This window comes from Ceratotherium simum, chromosome 37 (assembly GCF_057802395.1).
Source record: "Ceratotherium simum simum isolate JZ-2026a chromosome 37, ASM5780239v1, whole genome shotgun sequence".
Classification (NCBI taxonomy): domain Eukaryota; kingdom Metazoa; phylum Chordata; class Mammalia; order Perissodactyla; family Rhinocerotidae; genus Ceratotherium; species Ceratotherium simum.
In genome coordinates, this window is record NC_141936.1 from 14,257,989 (window position 1) to 14,277,161 (window position 19,173).

A 19,173-nucleotide genomic window follows, 5' to 3' on the forward strand; every position below is an offset into this window, starting at 1 on the left:
ATCCATATGGCACAGGGATCAACAATATTCAAGATAGTGGTCCCTCTGTTAGCCTGGGTTCTGAAGTAACAACAGTGGTTGGAGCCCCCTAGCCAACCTTTGGTAGAGTGTAGTGTGAAACAAACCTTTGTGCTTATAACTCACTAATATTTGAGGACTGTTTGTTACTGCAACATAACCTGGCTTATGCTGACTGATACAGTCCTCAGCATGGTAATACTGCTCTGCATCTTTGCACAGGCTGCTTTCCTCTGTCTCAAAAACTCAGACACTCCAATGACCTGCTTAATAGCAAACCATTTTTAAAACTCAGAGCATAAGTTCACACTTCTAGAAAAACTTTCTCTCATAATTTATTCAGCTGCAAATCTGTATTAGGTAACCTACCTTTCAGCTCACATGCACACCATGATTATATATATCACACTCTATTATAATTTTCTGGATGTTTATCTGCTGCTTCCACTATAATGTCAGTTCTTTAAAAGACTAGGGCAGGCTATTTTATAAACCTTGAGTATCCTATACTTAGCAGCATTCTTAGGACAGGGAGATATAGTGGCGGTTGAATGTATGCTTGCTGATTGAATGATTAAATGAATGAATACATGAATAAATAAAAGCAGCATTATCAGTGATGGCAAGATTTCATTTTTGGAAAGAGAAAAAATGATAGGGGACAAATTATAGCAACTTAAGATAAAGAATTATATTTTAGACACACATAATCATTTATACTAATATAATACTTTATATTTTATAATTTAGAATAATATTATATTATATATAGTATATATTTTACATTTTATATTATATAGTATATATTTTATACTTTATAAAAATATTTTAATACTTTATAATAATATATAATTCTTATAATATTTACAAAGAATCCCCCTTTCTGTACATATAGTCTTATTTGATACTTCCAACAATCTGGTGAGGTGGCTTGGGTAGATAATATTTTCCCCATTTTACACATGAAGAATGTGAAACACAGTAGAATAAAGTGACATGTCCAAGATCAAAAGACCTGGGGAGCTAAGTCTCCACTTTTGGTGATCTAAACGTAAATCTATTCAATCTCAGTTCTTCACTGACTTTGAGGTGACAGAGAGGGGATTTGAGTTCAGGTGAAAAAATCTAATAACCTAAACTTAAAAAAGAAATCAAAAAAAGCTCTAGCCAAGAAAATATCTAAAGAAAAGAGCCGGGGTCAGGACTCATGCTTAAGAGGCTCACTCACTTGGGGAAGGGAGCATGAAGGTAGAGAAAGGAGAGTTACAAAGAGGGAGTGAGAGAGGAGTGTAAAGCAAAGAATAAGTAAAAGAGAAATGGAAATGTCATAAAATGCCAGAGAAGAAAGTGTAGCAGTCAGCAAAAAAGAAAGCAAAGAGAAGGATTGCACAAAGGAGATTAAGTTTCTAAAACAGATTCCATCAACTGAGTAAATATCAAACTGTGGAGTCTTTGTTTTAAACAGCTTTACTGATATATATATAGTTCACTTACTATACAATTCATTCATTTAAAGTGTGCAATTCAATGGTTTTTTAACATATTCACAGATAAGTGCAACCATCACCATAGTCAATTTTAGAACATTTTATCACCCTGAAAAGAAACTCCACATGTTTTAACTACCACTTCCCTAATCCTCCAACCTCTCTCTTTTCCTCCATCATAGGCAACCATTAATCTGCTTCTGATTCTGTAGATTTCCCTGTTCTGGACATTTCATTTGAATGGACTCATGTAGTATGTGGTCTTTTGTGACTGACTTCTTTCACTTAGCTTAATGGCTTCAAAGTTCATCCATATTGTATCAAGTATCAGTACTTCATTTGTTTTTATGGCTGAATAATATTCCACGGTATGGATATATATTTTATATATCTATTCCTCAGTTTATGGACATTTGGGTTGTTTCTACCTTTTGATTATTATGAATAATGCTGATATAAACATTTGTGTATAAGTTTTTGTGTGTAGACATATGTTTTTAATTCTCTTGGGTACATACCTAGGAGTAGAATTACTGGGTCATATGATAACTCTATGTTTAATCATTTGAGGAACTGTCAGAGTGTTTTCCAAAGCAGTTGCACCTCAAATTGTGAAGTCTTAACACAGTGGTGGTAAAACGTTAGGAAAACAAGGTGATGTATATATACTTCTCCTTTAAGTTGAGGGCTTCGGAGCTTAGCAGATTTTGGAGACAATTTGGTTGAATTTTAAGCTTGGCTTTGTCACTTGCTGGTTATTTGATCCATAAAAAGTTGCCAAACCTCTCTTTTCCTAAATTTCCTCCTCCTTAAAAGGGAGATGATCATAGTGACTGCCTCAAAGAATTGTGTGAGTGTTAAAGGAGGTACATGTGTGAAGGACTTAGAATGATCATTGCCACACAGTAGGCACTGTACCTTTGTAAGCCTTGACTAGGAATTTCTACAATGAAGGACATGTTATTTAATTGAGTAACAAGACTGCTGTGGACTGAATTGTCCATATATTGAATTAATATATTGAAGCTGTAACCTCCAATGTGATGGTATTTGGAGATGGGGTCTTTGGGAGGTCATTAGGTTTAGATGAGGTCGTGAGGGTAGGGCCTTCATGATGGGATTGGTGCCCTAATAAGAAGAGATACCAGAGACCCAGCTTCCTTCCTCTCTCTCTCCTCCATGTAAGGATACAGCAAGAAGGCAGCATCTGCAAGCCAGGAAGAGAGCCCTTACTGGGGAATCGAATCAGCTGGCACCTTGTTCTTGGACTTCCTAGCCCCAAGAACTGTGAGAAATAAATTCCTTTGTTTAAGCACCCAATCTATGGCATTTTATTATGGCAGCCCAAGCCAACTAATATAAAGACTCAGTGAAGATATTTTTATTTTTCTATGTTAGAGAAGCCTGTACACATTTAAAGGCAGAGTAGCAGAAGCCAATGGGCAGAATGAGTTTGAAAATACTTGAGAGAGAAAGGTGATATATCTAGGTCTTTTATGGGCTCCAAACTCCTACTTTGCAATTCACAACCTGTACTTTAAATAAAGTTTGTGTTATCCTGGGGCCGGCCCCGTGGCTTAGTGGTTAAGTGCCTGTGCTCCGCTACTGGCGGCCCGGGTTCGGATCCCGGGCACCCACCGAGGCACTGCTTCTCCGGCCACGCTGAGGTGGCGTCCCACATACAGCAACTAGAAGGATGTGCAACTGTGACATAGAACTATCTACTGGGGCTTTGGGGAAAAAAAGGAGGAGGATTGGCCATAGATGTTAGCCCAGGGCTGGTCTTCCTCAGCAAAAAGAGGAGGATTGGCATGGATGTTAGCTCAGGGACGATCTTCCTCACAAAATAAAAAAAAAAAAAATTAGATGATATCCTGATCACTTATTTTCTATATTGCATTAGAATTGAGTTCCAGGAGTCACACATCTCAAATATTTCATAAAGGACAGGCAACTAGTGGATAAAAATAGTCTTATTTTTCTTTGCTTTGCTTTATTTTTTCTGCTTTGTTTTAGACATGGGCCTCTTGCATGTCTGAAAAAACAACATCCTACTGTCAATTGTAAAATTGAATTCCCATTACCTGTTTCTTGCTACTTACGACTGAGATTGGAGGTGATGTAATGAAAGATGGAAATTGGCGCCACATATCTTACATTTATTAATGAACAATAATTAGTTACCACTATTTATCTAGTGGCCAGCATTATATCTGATGTTTTTCAGGGAGTATGCAAAGAAAAAAGCAGAATAAATTATTTTAAATTCAAGGACATTACAATTTATATTGTGGAACAAACCACAAATTCAAGATTAACTTGACATCATTACACAGCAACATTTCAATAAGTTTCAGCAGCTATGCTAACATAAGAGGAATAGAGACCAGAGACAAAAATAATTCAAACATATGAAGAAATCAAAAGGACAAAAAGTCTAAATTGAAACATGGAAGTGAGTTTGTTTGGAGATAAGTTGATGGATCAGTGGAGTGGAGGGAAGGGAGAAAGACAATTCCAGGCATTGGTTATAAAAGAAACAGAGGCAGTAACTTGGACATTATAAACAAATAATAGCACATGTGGTGTGAATGCCATAGTGGTATTACGCTGGGGTAACACTTATAAAATCCTCGTTACCACCTTATGATGTTGTAGTGCTTTATCATTCTCATGTCATGCAGATGGATGTGTGGGGTTAAAGAAACTGGTGGCAGAAAGTCATTGACAGAATGGGAAGTTCATTCAAAATACTATTTTTCAGGCTGCTTCATGAAATGCAAGATATTTTTGCATCTTCCTTCATGTCATTATTTAACTATGGGTAGGTAGAGTCCTCTCTTTTTTCTCCAGGACAACACAGACAAGATAGAGATCTCTAATGGATGGAGGGAACTCTGCTTTTGAAAATATGCTTATATCTGTTATGTTACTGGACTTTGAAAAGAACGAGTCTTTCTGATTTAAAAGAAAGGAAGGAAGGAAATTAGGAAAGAAGAAAGAAGGAAGAGAAGAAGGGAAGGTGGGAGGCAAATATACGTTTCTTTACATGATCCTTTCTAAGTTCTCTTTACTATCTTTATCACTTCTCTTGTCATCTGCTTAAACAGCTCTTCCTCCCAGCGCGTGATGAAGTGGGAACTGTTAGGCTGGATAGTCCCAAGGCACAAGTGGCTGCTCTGCATTTGCAATGTGTGCTGCCTGCTAGTTGAGGTTCAGCTGAAAGTGACAGCAATTCTCATGAAGGCTGTGGTTATTAAACATAAAGCCAAGAGCACGTTCCCCTGCACAGAGCTGCTTCCTCTCTCCAGCTCCATACCCCAAATGATTCTGGAAGTGTCATCTTTATTAAGTTGACGTTTAGAAGTAAGGCTGATCCTAGGTCACAGGATGCCTTGTGAAATTGAGTAACGGTCACGGTGAGCATCCTCTGTCACCATGTAGACACACGTGGCTGTCATAGGCTGAGATGCTGGGGCTGATGTTATGGTTGGGAAAATGGATAAAGAGAATCCAAGATTCATTAAAGGACTGTGTCTCCCTCCAGGGGGAAAAACCTGCAGAGGCGTCTGTGATATGTCATGTTAGGTAATGTGGTATGGTGGAACAGACTAAAGGATTGGTTATAGCAGAGTTATGCTTGGGGCACATGAGAGGTAGAGAAAATCTCAATGTGTTCTAACTTTCTCCTACTACCTCCTCATCATATTTATTAAACAGAAAATAACGAGTCAAAATAAGTATCAAAACCATCCTTGAAGGGTAATTATAATAGTATACAAGAATATTGCTAATAATAATAAATAATAACCATTGTTGTTATTATGAAGAATGACATGAAAACTGATTACATGTGTGAATATGGACATAAAGGTTAGTCGTTTAGGCCTGAAAAGAAGAGGGTGGCTAGAAGGTGGGGTGGGTAGAATTATGGAGATGTATATATAGAATTTTTTATTTGGAAAAACACTGCCTTTTCTCATTGGCTGCCTTCTTTTGTCACTGCTGTTTTGTTCACAGTATGGTCTTCTTCAGCCATGAGTCCAGGCCATTATTCTCCTTCATCAGATTTTATAAATGACATTGAGGTTTCAGGTTAGGGCAGGTCTACATAAATATTCACATACATATATGTTTTCTCTCTCTCTTTATATACACACATACCTGTATATATGTACATATATATACATCATACATATGAAATCTCCATGGAACATGGTAATTAGACTTTTATTTCTTTAATGTAAAAGTTCTAAGCTGAGAGCTTTCCCTGTCTTAATACTTCTGAATTATGTTAATGAATTGGATTCACTGTCAGGAATTTAAAATTCTTCAGTGTGTTCAAATTGTATACCCTCTTTCACCTCTTCTGCATCCTGCTGAATCAACACTTGAATTATCATTAAAGGGAGACTAAGTGAGGATGCTGAATCCTGACAGGCATCAACTTGTAAATGGTTGAGAAAGTGCCCAGGAGTGAAGGTATCACTTAATAATGGGTGGAAGAGGAGGAATCAAGGGCAGAGGGACTGTAGTTAGCTTATTTTAATTGCAAGTTTTAACGTCTGAGAGGCTAGGGTAGGAAGAACTTTCTAGAGATCAATCAATCCATCCCTCTGCCTCTGGGCAGAACCACACCTAGGTAATTCCATACTGATGAGATGCTACTTCTATAAGATGACTCCACAATTGAGGGCTGACCAACCAAAAACTACTCCAACTGGAATTACTAATGACTCACGCACTTCAGAGTCACGAAGTTGTTGTCATTTATAGCTTAATTAGCACCTTTTAAAACATGTCGTATTTTACTACATTTCTCATTGTCAGTTATAACTAATGGGAAGAGCCTAAGCCATAAAGAATTTCATTACTTAAAGTATTAAAAGAAATAAGCCAGACACATTAACCTGGCTTCAGAAATTATAGTAGTAGGATTTGCTTCAGAGACAATCTACATAAAAATGATCGAATGTTAAACCTAGCCCGAACTATTTAAAAACAAGAGAGAAACGGATCGGTTGCATTTTTATTAGTAAGCATTAGAAGACTCTAATAAATGGATTTATTTTAAAAACAGATGTACATGGAAAATACTATAACTTAGATTAAATAAGGAAAAACAAGAGTTCCAGTATTATTTATGCTAAAAATGTTTAAAATAGGAAAACAGGATAGTAGAGCTTCTGTCTATATCTCTCTATCATCTTTCTTTTTTTTTTTTTATTTAGCCTTTTGAAAAAAATTTTTTGTGAGGAAGATCGGCCCTGAGCTACATCCATGCCAATCATCCTCTTTTTGCTGAGGAAGACCGGCCCTGAGCTAACATCTATTGCCAATCCTCCTCCTTTTTCTTTCCCTTTTTCTCCCCAAAGCCCCAATAGATAGTGTATGTCATAGTTGCACATCCTTCTAGTTGCTGTATGTGGGACGCTGCCTCAGCATGACCCAACAAGCAGTGAGTCGGTGCGTGCCGGGGATCCGAACCCAGGCTGCCAGTAGGGGAGCGTGCGCACTTAACCGCTAAGCCACGGGGCAGCCCCTCTCTATCATCTTTCTAACTATCTACATTTATGTGCATGTATTTTTTTTTAATTCTAGGCTAACTATTGCTTTTTATTCCCCCTCATTAGCATTTTGCCTTATTAATTAACTAATTAACTAATTTAAATGAATAGCCATTTTTTAATGAGCAGTTTTAGGTTTATAGAAAAATTGAGTGGAAAATACAGAGTTATCATATACCCACTCACTCTTGACACTAACACTGTCTATTCAGATCTTGTGCCCATTTTTGAATGAGTTGTTTGTTTTCTTATGGACAACTGTAACATATAGGCTTTTAGTGATGTGGTGATAAGGTGTGTGTAGGGTGTGGGGGGGATATTCTATAGTCCTATGATTAGATCTGTCTTTTAGTGGGCCAACCTGTGCCCCTGGGCTGTTACCCACCCAAATGCTTCTTATTCCCCTTCTTCCCCCTTCTTTAGGTCAGACAGGGTAGCTAGAGGGGGCAGGAGTTGGGTATTTCCCTCCCCCCAGGTCAGTTAGGCTCTGATAAAACCCCAGTAGGTTATGCTTTGGTAAAATATTTCCTCTTGAGGGCAGGCCTTGTTGAGAAGAACAGAATGCTCTGGGCATATTTTGAAATGATTACTTTCCCCTCCCCCTGCTGTAAGCACAAGGGGATTTTTCTCTGATCTTCACTGTGAGAACCTAGTAGGGTTCCTGGGGGTAAAAATCCTGAGACTCCTATGAGACTGGGCCTCCATGGAATTTTTGACTCTCAGACTTGTCCACACAAAGCCTCCAGAAATTTGTCAATTATAGTTTAGTTTTTTCTACTCTAATACTGGTTCCCGCAAAGGTTTCTGCTCCTGGATTTCTGCTCAGGTAAGCTGTGATTCTCTGTATATGCCTTAGTCTCTTCAATTTTGAGAGGAGCGACTTGCAGCATGACCTTAGTTCTTGGACAGATCTAAGAAGAGTTGTTGATTTTCAGGTTGTTCAGTATTTTTTCTTGTTGTGAGGATTGAAGCAACAACCTCCAAGTTCCTTACATGCTAGACCGGAAACTGGACGTCCCCAAAATATTTGTTTTTAGTAATCATGCTTAGAAACTTAACCTGGTCTTCTGTTGGCCTTGTTAATGGTCTCCCTCTCAAACTTGCTGTTTTCTTTCCCTCGTAAAACCTTTTAAATCATATTATTTTCTTTTTTTTTTTTAAAGATTTTACTTATTTATTTTTTCCCCCCAAAGCCCCAGTAGATAGTTGTATGTCATAGCTGCACATCCTTCTAGTTGCTGTATGTGGGATGCGGCCTCAGCATGGCCAGAGAAGCAGTGCCTCGGTGGGCGCCCGGGATCTGAACCCGGGCCGCCAGCGGCAGAGCGCGTGCACTTAACCCCTAAGCCACGGGGCCGGCCCTATTATTTTCTTGTAAACAATAATTATTTTGTTCTTAAATTACTATAAAGTGACAATTTCATAAAAAAGATCCTAATGTCATTAGGGTACATTTTTGTCAATCAACATCATTAAAATGTTGTAATTATATCGAAACCTCAGGGTATCTCACAATGCTGCATATTTTCTCTGAGTGAGTTTTCACATTTTCAGATTTTTATTAAATGTATCTGTGCTAAAAAATCCATTCAGGGCCATAGAAACTCTCAAACCACACATAAAACTAAGTCTGAAACTATTGACTAATCTGAATTAGTGAATTTGCAAGTGTACAGCAAAATCATAATCAGGATGTAGTGAAAATGAGAGTGTAAAAATGTATTTGTTTCCAGTTGTGTTGCATTTTTCTTTACTTCTGTAACTGATCACTTAGATCACTGTGACTGCTAATTGAATTATGTTTCAAAATATACACACTTTATTTGGATTACTGGAAACTATGAACTGTGTAGATGATGACATAATTATACATCTAGTTTTCTTTTTTAGAAATGAATTTTAAATTTCAGCAATCATATTTTTTGTCTACTTGTAGTCTCTATGTCAGCACTTCCTCTTCAAACAGCATGTTTTTCTCACCTGGAATTTCGCACCTCTACTCTCACTTACTTACTTTACCAGTGAGGATAATAAATACAATATAGAGCTTGGAGTTATTTCCTCTCCTAGTTTCTCTTTCCATTTGTAATCAAAAAGAAATCACAATAACTTTACCTAAAATGTACTAAGTAAAACAACTACTAAGTAGTTGACTTAATGGACAAGGCGAGAAAATAGCAGTTCTTTCTGTTACAGGGCAGAGGGCCTTGGCCCGATGTGCATAAAAAGCCAATTCTATGGCACCAACTTTTGAGGAAAAAAAGGCTTATTGCGAGGTTGACCTGCAAGGAGACAGGAGAAAAGGCTCTCAAATCTGTCTCCCTGATCTAGGTTTTGGGGCAAAATTTAAGAGGTTAGGGGGAACAGACCGGTATGTGGAAGTTCTGGTGGGGCAGGTTTTGATTGGAGGACTTGAAACATTTATGGTAAATTGTGGAAAGGGGATGTAACATTGGATCTTCCTAGACAACGGAGCCCTCACTTCTGATGAGAATCTGGCTTTCAAGTTCCAGTTGTGGCCAATTTCTTTGGTTCCATGATGGGAGAATCTTTGGTTCTGGGTGTTATTTTAGGTCAAAATTTCTCCTCTGTGCCTGCTCTGGCTACATGATTTGCAGTTTTGGCTTGCTGTTGCTGCAAGGCAACTTTAACATTCTGTTGATAAGATGGGCTCAGTTTAAACTGGTCCTGTGGTTACATTTCTCTGTTCCTTGCCCCCTACTTATACCATTAATAATCCACTTTTAAACATTTGATGAGAAGAAAAACACCTTTTATCTAAATGACTAATTTAGAAAGCATTTATTTAATGCTTGAAAAATGTGTGTACACGTTCAGTCACTGCCATTTTTAAGTTGCTATGTGTAAGGCTAGAGCGTAAGGTATTATAGAGGTACTTCAAATGGATTTCTGAGTTGGTAGAAAATAATTAAAATACATGCTTTAAAAATTGATGACACTATCTTCAAACTTCTAACTTTCATTACTTGTCATGTGGAATAAATTGACCAAAAGCTGAATATATGGAGCAACTAGAATTGCAGAAATGACAGACATAATGTAAGAGGAAAGATCCTGTTTTCCCATACAAAAGACATTGAGAATCAATGAGAATACTCTCATTGTTGAAAAAAATAATGTCCTAGATTTAACGTGGCTACACATTTTTACAATTTAATAGAGAGTAGCTAATATCTATGATTTTATTTTTGGTAAAAGTGAGACTTCCCTTGGCTGTGTGTGTGTGTGTGTGTGTGTGTGTGTGTGTTATCAACACCCATGAGATATATAGCCGATAAAGAAACTTAGGGATGTTGAAGATTTATAGTTTGTACCACAAAGTTTTACACTGAGGGCAGCGACGTAACTGAACTATTGGTTGCCAAATATAACCACAGCACACAGATCACTTTGGTCTGTGGGAGTTCAAAGGGCTCATTTTAAATGACAACTTTATTTTTGGAGCAAACAAATAGGTCTTTATATTAAGACAGACTCAACCAAAGGCATTCAGCACTGCTAACCTTAAGTCATTTGGTTCAGCATTGAATAACTTGCAGGCCAATTCTCCCCAGGAGCTATGCTTTAGACTTTTAGAAAAAAAAAACAAAATTATTCTGTTGGCCTTGCTCGTGGCATTTTTTGTCAGCCTGACCCAGGCACATGCCACGTACTCAACAGCGCATAAAGGAGAATCCAAAGTCCCCTCTGCTCCCTGCAACCATGTCAATTACCTGGCCCTGCTATGCTTATGTCTGAACTGCTCCTGTGCCAATCTCATTTTTGTTTCTTTGATGATAATAACAATCAGAGTGAATGCTTACTTAATGCTCACTGTATGCCAATGTCCTAAGTGCTTTATATGTATTAACTCTTTTAATCTTCATGGCAACCCTATGAGGCAGGTACTATTATTTTTCACTCTTAAAGGTGAGCAATCATCTGAGGTAGGTTCTAGTATTATTTCCATCATACTGAATGTAGGTACTGTTAGTATCTCCATTTTACAGATGAGGGTAATATAGTACAGAGAGATTAAATAAGTTTCACAAATGTCACACAGGCTGGTAAGCGACACAAGCGGGATTTGAACCCGGGCATTCTTTTTCCTGCTCTTAGAGTCCCAAAGAGTCCCTGCTTTTAACTACTTTGCCTTAAAGCCTCAGTCTTGCTGTTGGTCCTTGGATGTGGTTGGTTCGTGATCTCCATGGGTTTGAACTTCAGCTTCTCTGATGAACTTGATTTGGCTCTTGGTTTTCCTTTCCTCTTCGAAGTCCACGAAAAATCATCCTCTTGAAAGATACCAGTCTGTTTTCTCTTCATTGATACAGTCATCGATGTGTCTATGAATGTGTGTGTTTTTGTGTTCACATGTGTACGTGTGCGTGCATGAATGTGCATGCCAGTGAGATTGGGAGGGATATGGGATCTTGGAAAGCTATCTCTTACAAATACCAAGAACTCAAATGGCAGTTTAAGAGTGCCAAAGTTTATCTAATCTTTCATAGTCCAGAGTCAGTCTCAACAAGCCTTGAAACATTATCTTGATGACTTTTTCCTCTCAAAGCAAGCAAAGCTGCTAATTTCACCATGCACTTGCACAGGCTACCTTACATATCTGCAGCTGACGTTTAAACATCAACTCTGGGGGAAAGTTCTGTCCCGGTGGGAAAATTATTTAAAGCTCTATGAGCAGTTAAATAAAAGTGTATAAATAGAGAATTGGAATATTATTATCCAAGTTCAAAATTTACATTGTTTTATATGGTTTTAATTTTCAGTTTTACTTGCAATTCATCACCCAGTCAGATCTGCAAATTCAAATCTTGGCACGCACAATAGCAAAAAGAAAAAACCTGAAAAATCTGTATCTACAAGCTATAGCACACTATCTCTTTCAAATTGATTTCCTTCCTTATGCTGAGGTGAAAATCAAGTAAAAGAAGCCAGATGATGATGTTGCAGGTCATCTAAAATAATGAAAATGTGATGGTTTGCTGGCATTTATAAAATGTGTTAAACATGACTCAAAGCTGAAATATACATATCCAGAGATATGTCCCTTAGCATTTGAATAAGATAACTGCATTATAGTTAACCTATATTGAGCACTTAATATCTTCTAGGCACTAAGTGATTTATATTTCTTAACTAATTTAGTTTTTTTTTTTGCTACTTCATTTTATTTATTTATTTATTTATTTTTGCTTGTTTATTGCAGTAACATTGGTTTATAACATCGTATAAATTTCAGGTGTACATCATTATACTTCTATTTCTGCATAGATTACGTCATGTTCACCACCCAAATACTAATTAAAAGCCTATGAGAGAGATTTGACTAGCCCCATGCTAAAGAAGAGACAGTGTGCTCTGCTAGGAGGTGGGAGAGTCAGGCTTTAAACTCAAGCAGCACAGCTCAGAGGCCATGCTCTTAATGACTACAGCTCCAATTTTCTCTTCTGAAAACTTCAAACATTGATGCTGAAGGAAAGGTTTAGTGTCCACACTCTGTGTTTCCATATAGGGGAGAGAATATGAAAGTTTGGGGGAAGCGCCTCCAGTGCACCTGTGCCTTCACGCGCCCCGGCCCAGGGCTGGAGGAATGACCTGCTTACTGGCGAGTCAGACAGCAGGAACTCAGTGCCCTGAGCTCATCCCCTCCAGGCTCATTCCTTTACAGAACCAGCCTCTCCGCAGGGCATTTTCCTTCTCTGCCCCTCCTTGCGATCAGCTTGGCTACCACGAGGGAAGCCTTAGGCTGTCCCATGCTCATGCTGGTGATTGATGTGGGATAAAAATATAGCAGGCTCATCTAAAACCACATTCTCCGATCAGCTTAATTATTGACATTGTGCTTTTCATGTGCTTAGAACCTATTTGTACTTCTCAATTTGTTCTGAAGTTGGGAGCAAAAGAGTGTCCTGACAGTACACTTTTGCCATAGTTCTCACGTCCTTGATCGTGCTCATTCTTCTGGACCGGGCTTTCCGGTTGATTAGGTAGTAAAATCAAATATTTGTGCCTGGGTTTAGGGGTAAGGTGCAAACAAGCTCATTGGGTCTGTGTTCTCTAGCTCAGATAGGAATCCTGAGTGACTCAGCTTAGCTCAACAGAGCTCTCCATTGGACTGGAGGTGCTAATGGTAGTCAGGTGATCATTTTCCAGGTGAATTCTGTGTCTTTGATTTCCTTAGGGACCTCACGTGTAACACAGGATGAACTGGGCTCTATCAGCTCCCTTTTTCTCCAAGACAGGGAGCAAAAGATGCGTCTAACTGGCATGGAGAACAAGCAAGTTTCACAGGAGATAATTCAGTACAAATGTACTTTTGTTTCTCTTGCTGCCTTTAAATCTCAGTGGGAGTAAGCTCGTCCTTTGCCCCCAGTAAAACTCAGGGATGAAATGAAATGAAAAGAGCATGACTTTTATGCTCACTCTTAGCTAGTAAAGGGTCCTATGATCCCTTTAAGTAGCGAACAAGTCTCAGTTTAGTAATTACAATTGTTTGATATAAGGGTTTTTTTACTGCAATATTTGTTTAAAGGAAAGATTTTTTCTTCACCCAACTGGGACTGGCAGCTTATATCCCCTGTATTTTCAGAAAGCTAACTACCGTCTCTCTTTATTGCTCACCTGCCCACCATTCCCTGGCTGTTCTTTTGGCCCTCTCCAGGATTAGTGCAGGTGGAGAGGTGAAGGAGAAGGACAAGGGATGAGAAAGGCTCTTACCTAATTGGCAACGTGAACACGGCTTCATGCTCTGTGACCTCCATATGTCTCCTTCTATCTCCCATCTCCTTCTATCGTTGGTGCCTTCCTGAGTTTCTCAGCATTCCCACTGTGATATTCAACTGTACTTTCCATGATATGGGCAATGTGTCTTTCTCTAGTCATCTGAACTCCCATCAGCCTCTGATTCCCGGTGGTCCTTTTATACCAACTCTCACTGTTAGTCCTATCATCCTTTTAGGTGCTCTTTTTAGGGAGTGTCAAGTGGCTCTGAGTCTGTATGGCCCACTTCCACGAAAAAGACTCAAGCATTATTGCAGAATTGTAGCTAACACCAACACAGTCTGGACTCTCTTTTTCTGTCCTACTGTTTCCAGCTGATAGCTACAGATTCTTGCCTTTATAGTCCTTAAGCATTTGTCAGGCACATGTCCACTACATACCTCCTAAGTCCCGAAATCCATCTCAATCTCTCTGAGTAGCTCGATTGAATCTTATATCTTGTGATGAGGGGCAAAGAGTTTGGATGGAGGATGGGTTTGCATTACTCCACCAGCTTCCCAAGAATTTCTTTAGAAAGGAAAAAAAATCTCTTCTGATCACTACAACTTTGGTCATCTTATGTATTTGATATGGGTGAAAAACATTTGATTTTCTCATTATTTCTCAGCCACCTATTTCGAATTACTTAGAAGGTGGCCTGACTTTTCCCTCCCTTTGGTGCCTTGATGAAAACATTCAAGTTAACATCCAGTTTCACGAGATTGTTCCATCTGAGAGCAGAAAAATAAGAGAGAAAGAAAGAAAGGATAATTTTTCTTTAGAAGCACCCGAGGCAACGTGGACATTATGATTTTCTTTTCCTTATTCCAAATGGAGGAGAGAGTAGAGTGAAGAAAAAAGATGGACGCTCCTTCTCAGCACTTCTGGACTGAAACTCCCTCTTAGGTAGGAAAATGCAGAGAGAAAAGGGTACTAAGCAGCTAGGCAGACTATTGGTTTCCTACCCAATAGCTGTTTTTCTGCCTTCTTACTAATAAATCCGATTTTGCTGGGGGCAGCAATAAGCCCAGATTAGAAAAAACAACAAAAAAACTTGAACTCTGCATTTCTTAGCCTTATTTGTATACAGGCTGGTCAATGAAATCTAAGTGGTACTTGCTGACTGGGGTTTCTGGGACAGCTCTTTGAGAAAGGATCCGACCCAGCCATTGACACCTCTTCCTCTTCCTTCCTTCCTTCTGGCCTGGAATACGAATTTGTCACTAGAGTTGGAGCCACCATCTTGTAACAATGATTTAACAGCCAAAATAATCATGGAGACCTCCAGCTCATGTTCCTGAGCTGCAAACATTTTTTCCAGACTTCTTGTTACAGGAGAAAAAATGTAAACCTTCATTTGTTTAAGTCAACCTTTTTAGGTCTCTGTTACAACCAAATTTGATTGTTAAATTATGTGCTATGGGACTTGGGGCAGGTTCCATAACCTCTTGAGGCCTCAGTTTCCTTATTTGTAAGATGGAGATCTTACCAGTACCATCTCAGAAATATTTTGAAGATTAAAAGGTATTATGCATAGAGAATATTTAGCATAGTTCCTGGTGTACTGTGGTGAGTAAAGGTAATTTACCACTGTTTATGCTTAAATAAATATGGATATTCCTTAAATCTAGTTTAGACTCTAAATCAGGAAAGTATAGGCTCTGGCTGGTGGGATTAGAGTGTCTTAAAAATCACTGCACCTTCTTTAGAGTGTTCCTGATCAACTCTGATTTCTAAAATTTGAATGAAATAAAGATGTATCCAGGTAATAAACTTTGAAGTCAGCCAAATCCACATTAGATAATTCTGTAGAACAAAACTGGGTTATTCAGATGAAAGGAGTTCAAATCTTAAATTTAAAAAATTTAGGGATTATTTGAATTCATTGTAATTCTAGGAGATTTTTGTCATTTTCGTATTTACTTTGGTGACAACAGATGTGATGTTCCAAAATTTTATTTATAGCTAAAAATCTCACTTCCCACAAATGTACACTGCAACAGATGGTAACTGCCTTGGTTGTGGCCACATAGATTAAAATATGTGCATGTATATGCATGTGTGTCCACGAATACATGCCTATGAATCTTAGTTTGAGATGAGATAACCTGTCTATTAAAACTTAACACAGGCAACTTATGAAAGAAGGACTTAGACGCAAGGGAAGACAGTGACATTTTATTAACTCTTCATGGTCACCCTTCACAGCTTAAGCAAATGCTAGATTTACCCTCAGATTTCATCCTTCCTTTTATGTTTTTTTAATTTTCCTTGAATCTTTATCTGGTTTCATATTCCTCCTGGAGTTCTACTATGGAAACTTCAGGTTCAAGGTTTTATATTTTATATCATGTTGGAGTCACAAGCTTTGTAAAACTTGTTTCTGCAGTTTTGCCTTTAGTGGTACAGACTATTGGTTTCCTACCCAATAGCCATTTTTCTGCTTTCTTACTAAGTATTGCCTTTAGTGGTATCTGGCATCTCACTAGGCAAATGTTGTCTGTTGGAAAAGGCTACACATCACTGCCAAGAACTCATGAAAGTTCCCATAATGTCTTCTTTTTCATCTTTAGGCCACCTAAGGGCATGTATGTAGATACTTGACTGTTCCATAACACACAAAAAAATTATAACTCAGTTATTAAATGTTTTATCAATGTAGTATTTAAGTTCTTTTGTAATGGGAGTTTGAATTTTCTATTGGTGCCTAAGGTGCCATATAAAGAATCATGGTATCTGATTCTAGCTAACTCTGCCTAGGCTTATGAAGTGGGTTCATGGCAGGATCCACTTTATGGACATGTGGTCTATGCAGTCACACAGGGCCCCGCATTGGGCTTGGTTTAACGCTCTGCTGTTGCCATCTTGAAAGTCTTAAAAATTTTTGAACAAGTGGTTCAGCATTTTTATTTTGCACTAGGCCCTGCAAATTATGTAGCTGGTCCTAGGCTCAGTATTTGACTACTTCTATTCAGTTGGAACTGTAATTCTTTGTATAAGTTGATTTTCCAGAGGCTAAGCCTTTTGGCAGTAGTGTTTCCCAGTGGACTTTCCTCTTGATTTCAGAAATCCAATATTACATTAGCAAACAAGTCCCTAGGGTTTTGGATTTAAACCAATGTTTTATAAATGGCTTCGCCTTTTACAGTGAAAATAAAGTTTGTGTGTCTTCCTATTATTTAAAATTACTACATATGTGGAAATACTTAATTTTATGGACAGACTCTCTTTACCGCTATAACCTATATTTCTTTTCTTTCTTCTACATATTTAAGAGTCATGATTAACACAACTCAAATCTTAACATACAGCAATATAATCAGTGTTTCAAAAATGATAATAATGGAAAATTTTTTATGTAATTTAATCAAATCTTTTTGACTCAGACTCTAAATACATTGTGTAAACTGAGATTAAATTTGGATCTTGTAAGTTTATGTATTCTTGAATTAGTTTAAGTGAGACATAATATTTAAAAGGTAAGAATGGCTGAAATGCAAAAAATGATATTTTTTTATGTACAGAGAGCAAATATATGATTGTTAGATATTGAGATCAATTGCAAGGTTTTATTTTCTCTCAACTAGTTCCTTAGTGAGATAGATTTGTTTCTTGGAAAATATACAGTATAAGTCAATATCACTAATACTAGGCAAGTCCACAGTGGCTTTGAGGCTCCGATATCTAAAGAATACTAAGAGATTGATGTAATTTAGTTTCTAGGAGTTATAATTTTTTAGACAAGTTTCAGTAAATTGTGATTACTGTGAAAAAGCAGTTAAGGTAACGTCAGTTATCTAAAATGACTACATTTATACACAGATCTCTTCCAGTGAAACACATTACAAACTAACCTGGAAAAGAAGTAAACTATAAATAATGTTTTATAAGTATACACTATATTGTACTTTTAAGAGCCAAAGTTTTATTTTATCACAACAAAATGTTTATTTGCTTTTGTTTGTTTGTTTTTTATAGAAAAAGTTTTCAACATCTTTTAAGCTCTTTCTATTTTCTATTCTCTCACATACATGAAAACTTTTCATTTTTGTTTTTTTTCCCTTTTTCCTCTGCTTTCAGTGATCTTCACCCTTTTGGCGAATTCCTCTCCTAACGACTTTCCACATTTCAAAATTAATAATTTTTGCTCTCCCAGAAGGCAGGTAAAGGTGGATGTTTTTCATCCTTAAGAACATAATTCCCCTTGCTTTCTATTTAGGAGCTTCATGTTAGCTATCGCTTACAGTTTATGTTAACCATTCCAAACAACACCCGTGCATTAAGCAGAGGTTTTACTGCCTTATTCTCTGTGATCTCTCATTGATCTTTCTGATATGCTCATTCTCTAAAAAGTGTTCCTTTTTTGAGCCATAAATCCTTTCAAAAATCTGATGAAAGCTATGGCCTCTGTCTCATTTACAAATACTGCATACAGTTTCAGGAGATTCACAGGCCCCTGAGGCCCCGTTCAGGACCAAAAATTATGAACACCTGCTCTAATTTATCAATTTCTATTTTATGGATATTGCATTGTTTATAGTTGTTCTAGTATTATTCACTTTTTGTTACCAATCCTTACTGTCCACTCCGCCACCTTCTTTACCACATCATTCTTTTAAGGATAGCCTTTCATTTACAAGTTACATTTCTTTTGTGTTAGCCAAAGTCCTTTAATTCTGAGCATACTCTTTGCCTGTTGACGTTTTATAAATGAAACAAAAGATATATATCCTCATTTAGCTGATATGATTTGAGTCCCTTGTATATGCTAGGCATCATGGGGTGAGTAAAACTGAACCTGAAAAGGTTTACTTCTAATATTATCTTAATGCTAATGGATAATATTGATAGTGTTAATGACTAATATTAGTTGAGTATATTTCATTTCCCAAGAATTATGCTAATAGTATTTTTTCTTTTTCTTTTTTTTTTTTTACATTCTTTCTCCTCCTCTCTTCCTCCTCCTCTTTCTTCCTCAACAGATAAGCTCAAATAAGTTGAAAGAGGTTAAGTAAAACATACTCAAGGTCAAAACTAGAAAACTAGCAGAGCCTGGCTTTAAACACAGAATTCTCTGACTTTGGAGGCACTTCTAATGTCTTCATACATCTTAGATAGTCTCTACCTCTCATTTACTCTAGTAGTAGAAATGTCTTTGGATTTATGAGTTCACCCATTCATCTACATACACATAATATTGATAAAAGACGTGAAGAGAGTAAATTCGTAAGATGCATATGAAATTCTGTGGGCATTAGAGGAAGCCAGGAATTACTTGAACTTTTCTTCATGGAAGAAGTGCCATTTGAAACACTGCTTGAGTGATA

The 19,173-nt window shown here is 37.5% G+C and overlaps 1 long non-coding RNA gene across 1 annotated transcript in view; it reads right to left on the reverse strand.

Annotated features, from left to right (window-relative positions):
- The window catches only part of LOC147912308 (uncharacterized), a 162,909-nt gene that overhangs the window by 19,940 nt on the left and 123,796 nt on the right, over positions 1-19,173 (reverse strand). The window lies entirely within an intron of this gene.